At 39.5% G+C, this 7155-nt stretch overlaps 1 long non-coding RNA gene across 2 annotated transcripts; it reads left to right on the top strand.

The window, feature by feature from the left end:
• Positions 1–452: 452 nt before the first annotated feature.
• LOC137500917 (uncharacterized) lies at positions 453–6558 on the top strand. 2 transcript variants are annotated; one of them, XR_011018271.1, is made up of 3 exons: positions 453–548; positions 1020–1282; positions 3692–6558. It is a non-coding gene; the product is annotated as an uncharacterized lncRNA (long non-coding RNA). The 2 variants fall into 2 exon arrangements; XR_011018270.1 differs by having other exon boundaries at positions 461–1282.
• The last annotated feature ends 597 nt before the right edge of the window (positions 6559–7155 follow it).

Raw genomic sequence — 7155 nt, 5'->3', positions numbered from 1 at the left:
ACTAATATAAAACCTTGTACGAAAAAGTAATGAAGTGACGTCTCATATCGGTATTTGTTGGAACCAGTTCTACGACGTGCATTCAAGTTCTAAGGCCTCCGATTTTTTCTCCAGACTGGAAAGAAATAGAAACATGTGCATTGTTTTAAAATGAGCCCGCATTCGTTGTCAAAACGTCACAGAGATGGCAGCACTATACGACAGATGGTTTTTTAGCGCCAGCCGCGAGAATGAGAACTGTTTTAGACATGGGTACGTCACCCGCATAGGTCCTACCCTTCCGAGGGCCCAGCTCAGACTGAATACTTTAGCCCTGCACTCGCGGGGGCGCGCTGTTGTACATCACGTCACTCACCGTAAGCCCACGTGACGAATACGGCAGCTCCTATTGGTAGAAACATCTCCCGATTGCTATTGGTCAATTTGAGTTTGACAACTTGGACCACGTGGCACGACCACGTTTGTGACACTTTGCTTCACTTTGATTTGTATGCATTTATCTGTTATCTTCGTTTTCGTGTTTGAAGAAAAAGTACAAGATATTTGAGGTAAGCATCCTTATGGTTCTTGTTTTACTAATCTCCTGAGGCCAGAACATGAAAATATACCACACCAAGGCAAATGACTTTCGGATAAATTGAATCATATTCGCCTAGTCCTAAATTTGCTATTTATTTTATTTAACGTTTGAATATTGTTTGCGGGATATTCCATTCTATTTTTAAAACAAAATCCTATTAAAAGGATAGTAGGCCGCAGGAGGTTAAGTAGTTATTAAGTTGATGATTGATAGCTGCTCATGTTCCCAAAAATTTCTTTTTGGCTGTCGCTGTTTTATTACCTTTTTGCATGGTGGTTACATAAGTCTACTTGAAACAGACACCTTAAAATTCTGTTGATGTAATGTTATATTTTTTATGATAATCCACTATCATTTTGAGGGTATTGAAATTAGCAGTAAAAATATAAACTGATACAGTGTCCTTTATTACTTTCTTCTATTTCCTTTCATGTCTCAGACCATGCACGAAACGTGTCAGATCTGTGGCATTTACACAGATAGCAAAGAAGGCCAGCAACAGGGAATCTTATTTCATCATTTCCCTGTTGGTAGACCGGATATTTGCAGAGAGTGGTTGGACGTTGTGGGGGGTCGAATGCTTGCGGCAGCTTCCTCCGAAGCAGCTGAAGAACCGCACTGTGTGTTCTAGGCACTTTCGCCACTCGAGCTATCCAGGACCGCTATCAAGGTTGCTGTATAAAGATACTGTCCCGGAAAGAGGTAAGTAGTAGTAGTAGTCGTTGTTATTAATTTCACAGTACTGTGACCTATCAAATTTTCCTGGGTTTCATTTCAAATTGCTCTCCAGAGGTAATGATGATAAATTCATCAGTGCCAGATGAGGGGGAACCTCGCTTCTCATAATGAAATTTACTATAATGCCTGTCACACCTGGTCTTGCCGTACCTGTAAGTTGAAATTGGTACATCTCTTACAGGCCTAACATTTATTATTAACAGAATAGTGCAGAAATGTGCAAATTTTATAATTTTTATAATCCATCAGTGGCTTTACGTTAGCTGAATTGTGATGGTGAGGTATTTAATTGAGCTCGCTATATTAACTCCCTCTTTATCTGAAAACCATTTGCACCGTTTTGTCCAGGTTCATTTTAAGGGAACCTGGTACACATTTTTTTATTTTCCACAATTTTTGAGCAATCACAATGAAACTGTTGTGGAATATGTAGGACTATTATAGAAATAACATATCTTATTTTCAGCTAAATATCCTTATTAGTTTATGAGATATGATGTACTTTGTGTTTATGATGCTCGCAAAACAGGCAACTTTCAAAAAGTTCCCTGTGGGATGGATTTTTACCTGAGAGTTTGAAAACTTCTTCCTTATAACATAAAAAAACTCAAGGATGGAATTTTCAATTCACCCTATGTCGCTTAATTAACTCCTGTTTCAAGTTTGTAATTGTATTTTATATGTAATTTTCCACTAATTTTCTGTTCATTTTGCCTCATAAAATGAGTATATTGTAGAAGAATGAAAAATCTATCCTACAATTTTCTTGGTAGGTCACATAGAAGCTACATACCAACTTTGGCAAATATAGGTTTAGATTTGATCTGCATGGAACAGTGCAGGTTACAAAAAATGGTATTTTGAGTTAAATGAATTTTAGTTCTAAAACCATTAAAAGTTTTCATAATGGCCTTTCCAAATCTCTTAAAATTCACCAGCACTATAACTCCTACCCTCCTGCTTCTTCTTGGCTTCATCCCTGTGTACCTTTAGGAGTTTCAGTTTTTCCTGGCTGTTTTCTTTTGTTGGGTGACTGACTGCTGACTGTGAAATTTTCTTCTTTCATCTCTTTGTGTGGCAAGTTTGGTGGATGCTGGTGAAAGTTTATAATTCCTTACAGCCATTTTCATTTCTTGTGTTGCACTACATCTAATGTTGTATTCTGCAACTGCATTAGAAACAGCTATTCCAAGTCGTTTTGAGGACACAAAGGTCTCTTCTCATGGGCGCCCGGAGGATCTTTTCCAAGGGGGGGCACATCAACAATTTTCTTGAATATAAAAACCAATATAACGTCAGCAACATTAAATTGTTTACAGAAATTTCCGGTTATAACAGATGCTAGATGACTGTCAGTAATTTCAGTTTATGAAATAATCTGGTATGATATTAAACAATTGAACATCAACATTTTTAGAATTCCAGGGGACGCAAATACCCCCCCTTGCCCCCCCCCCCCCCCCCTCCCTTGCGGGCGCCAATGGGCACTTTTTCCACATACATGCATGAAGACTTTCATTGGCAATTTGAGTATCCCCTTTACAACATCTAGACAGAAGTTCAGTTGATGCCAGCCTTTGGTATACAGAGAAAATTTTCAGCAGCATTGCAATTGTGAACTGAACTGACAATTTTTGTGACTTTGAGGGGTTTGACCAGTTGCGATACTCTTATTGTAGAAGCACCATGATTCAGGTCTTTGGGGGCATTTCTTATGCTTAGGATCTTCTTCTGTGGAGGAGTAATAGTATAGTGTGGCACATATTGCAGATTTCATATTATCTACAGAGGGAATATTTGCACATATTGCCTGCCTATAATCATTTGTGAGCTTCGCAGTAGTTGCTTCCTTCAAACTTCCAGGTCCCCTTCCCCCAAGTGTAGTTCCTTCATGGTTGACTAAATTGTAGGATGAAGTAGTTCATAACATAGCTAACAGTTGGCAGTATATATTGCAATATTAAAAAATAGTATAATCTCAATGCTACTGTAAAGAGGGAATTAATGGTAACAGAAGGAACACGGATAGCCGAGCATACAGAGGAGAGGAGGCGTGGTTGATAATTAAATGACCGTGCAGAACCATTTAAAAACGACCGTAACTACGTCAAAAACAGTCACAGCGGCACAAAACCACATTTGTTATTTAGAGGATGGTTAATATAATTTATTTATGCCAGAATTCAAATTTCAACAATTTCATCCATTTAAAAAAATGTGTCCCAGGTTCCGCTAACTTTGTTGTCTTCAGAATATTTTTCAAGCCTGACCACAGTTGCTTAAAGATCATCTTTGTTCTGAGAACCTTTATGTAGGTCATCAGCATATACCGTTATACCATTCTTAGTGTGTGTGTGTTTTTTTTTCATATAGGTGTGCCTCGACACAAGGCTGGTCCACGGCCAAGTCCTTCCGCTGCTATGACTGCTGCTGCTCACACCACCTGCACCACCGGCACTCCTACTGCTTCTGCTACTACTACCTACTACCACCGGTGCTGTTGCTGCCACCACCATCTCCATGCCTGCCGCTGCTACTACTGCTACTGCTATGGGTAATGGTGCTGCTGCTATTACTACCATGACCTCCACTCCTGCTGCTCCTGCTTTCACATATAAATACTATAAAACTGTGAATTTAAATGATAAATCATTAGCAAAATTTCATCAATTACATCGGAGATCAAATGTTTAGCTTGACCACTACATAGTCACGAGCTGGGGTCTGGATTAGCGTGGAATCACATGCGAGCCCTCTGTTCCGCATAACATCACAAACCTGTATGGCAGTCCACGTGCCCACAGCAACTGAGTGGGAGGCCTAACTCCACTGTTACATGATTTGGAAGGAGCTATAGAACACTAGAAGATCAAAGTAGGCCTACTCTGTTATATCTTGTTTGTGATGATAACATTCAAATAGTTCAATTGTGCAGTTAATGTTTACCTGTCTGATATTTTTGTTAACACCCTGAGGGGAACGAATTGAAATTTATTTTCATATTGAAGTTTTACATAGTATTCCCCACCTGCCTACTCATTCTTGCCACCCGGCTGACAAACATTACTGGGGAGAACACTGGTGCTAATGTTATTAATGTTCATTTTACATTCAGATTAAACAATTTCAATTTGTGAATGCTAATGATTGTTTATCAATATATTTAATTTTGTTTTACAAAACACCCAGCAAGGAGGCTGTGCAGTGGGGTCATGCATCTATGAAATTGCGCTTGTGCAGTGGTGGGTTCGAACCCCACTGTCGGCAGCCCTGAAAATAGTTTTCTGTGGTTTCCCATTTTCACACCAGGCAAATGCTGGGGCTGTACCTTAATTAAGGCCATGGCTGCTTCCTTCCCGTTCCTAGGCCTTTCCTGTCCCATTGTCGCCATAAGACCTATCTGAGTTGGTGCAACCTAAAGCAACTAGCCTTATAATAGTTGTCCCCCTGTGGGTAGGGGCAGTAGACTAACAGCCACGACATCCTCTGCCTGCTGTAAGAGATGACTAAAAGGGATCCCATGTGCGCTCTGCACTTGGGATCTGGGGTAGGCGACCACGGAGCCCTTAATTGAATTTTGACATTGCTTCCGCTTACTTGTGCCAGGCACCGCACTTTCATCTATCCTATCTGATCTACCTTGATCACCACCTGTTCTTTTCTGCTCCTGATTGTATTATGTATGGAGGCTTAGGGAGATTTATTTTCAAACCCTCCATGGCCCTGGTCTTCCTTAGCCGATACCATCATTATTCCTAGTGTCGGCCCCCTTCTATTTCTTCTCTCCGATTACTAATATATATTGGGGGTGGTTGCCTAGTTGTACTTTCTTTTAAAACAATGGCCTAGATGTTAGGCCCTTTTAATCAACAAGCATCATCATCTTAAGCAAGGAGATTTGTGGTGAGGGCAAGATGTTTGGTGGCCATGGCATATACTAGGAACTGTCCCATCATTCGCCTTACTGCAGGTGAAAGGAAAACCATTCTCAGGACAGCCAGTGGTAGGGGAACAGCCCGTTTCTGTGTCCCAAATGCAGAGGTGTAGAAACATGGTGGAACCGTGGCCACCCCTCCTCTGCTTGGTTGGCCGGTTGGAGTGCATGTTATCATACCACAGATCAGCCTATCTGCAACCACCGACATAGATTTCTGCCTTCATTGTACAGTAGATACAAATGGCACTGTCTGAAGTGAGTTTCCACTGTCTTCAACTGGCATTTTGTGTAGGTCACAGCACAGTCCCTTGCACACCGTAATGTTGTGGAAGGTAGCAGCATATTGTTCATAATACTGTACTAAATTATCAAACAGTTCCTTGGATGTAGCTCTTAATAGGTGGAGCTATGTTGTGACTTGGCATGGGTATGTTTTGTGCTGGATCAGCTGCCATATTATTGTACGTAGATCCTGATGCTACATATTTCTGTCAATTTATTGGAACTCCTCTCCTGCGGATGGACTGAAAGGAAGCATTATTTGTACCTCCTGCATGTTGTATGAGGGAACAATCACAGAATCTGTAAGCGCTCTCTTGTCTTTTAAACTCACAAATGTATTCATGATTCCATCCTTTTCCATGTACCAGAAAAATTTAGATATATCCTACTGTCACACAAAATAGAACATTTCTAACTATTGTAAATAGTGCAGATCAATGAATACAAGGGATGCACACAATTTTGTAGCTTGACATTGGTTGTCATCTAAATGCAGATGACTGATTGAATGATATGTTGTGTTTTGATGCAATATGTAGGAACAGGGTATGTGCTATCATGTCTTGGTTTCTTCAAACACTACTCTGCCAGAGATTTGCCATCCTCTAGTAGATGCAAAAGAAGTAAAAATCTCAATATTTCTCAGTGTGTGGCCCTAGGTGCCTCATTTGACAGACTGAAAGATATATCATATAGTAAGTTCCTTGGGAAAATAGGCTACAAATGGTGTTGCTGAAAACTTTTGACATGTCAATGCAACGTTAGACTGCAATAAGAGAGAAAAGTATTATGTTGTAACTTGTCAGTTCCAGTCGTTCTTTCATAAATGAATGATTTTGTATTTGTGTTGTATTGAATAGTTTTCTGGCTGATGAATATTAATTGATGATTAACACTGCTGCATGTAATGTCAAGAGATTATGATATACTATGATCACTAAAACTTTTGTGCAAATTTCTACACCATTTTATACCTGTAACACTGTGGATAGTAGGTAGAATATAGCTCCATAAATCAAAAGATCATGTTTCATTTCAATTTACCTTTGAATCCTACAAACTCCCTCCTTATCATATGAGTTTGCTTTAATCATTTTGGTTCCTGTGTATGGTTTTCTTTCTTACATTGTATTTATATTTTATTTTCTGCATAAGTAGCATATCTTGATACTATTGATTGTTACGGTTGGCTTAAGTAGTGTTAAAGAGGACTGATGTACGAGGGGATGTTAGTGTCTATTTCTGTTGTAGGTCTTAATCTGAGATAAGGATTGCCAATCCCACTCACCTTCTGGACACTTCCTTCCTCCCTTTGTGAGTTAGCTTCCTTTTCCCTCAGCAGAAACAAAAAAAAAAAGCAGCATAGGCAAGGCCAGTCACTCCCATCCTTCGTGGCTTTGTGAATTAGTAAAAATAAAATATAGCTCCATAAATCAAATAATTATAATAAGCAGCACAATCTGGTAAGCTTCTTTTCTCCAGCAAAAAAAATATTATTAATAACAATAAAGCACAGGCCAACCTCCAGGTGTATCACTGTTCAGAATGCAGAATTTCAGAAAAAGGTAACAGAACGAAGGAAAGAAAGAAAAGGAAATGAAAGAAAAACATAAAAGAA

The sequence above is a fragment of the Anabrus simplex genome, chromosome 5, assembly GCF_040414725.1.
Source record: "Anabrus simplex isolate iqAnaSimp1 chromosome 5, ASM4041472v1, whole genome shotgun sequence".
Lineage (NCBI taxonomy): Eukaryota > Metazoa > Arthropoda > Insecta > Orthoptera > Tettigoniidae > Anabrus > Anabrus simplex.
This window is presented reverse-complemented; position numbering and strand designations above follow the sequence as displayed.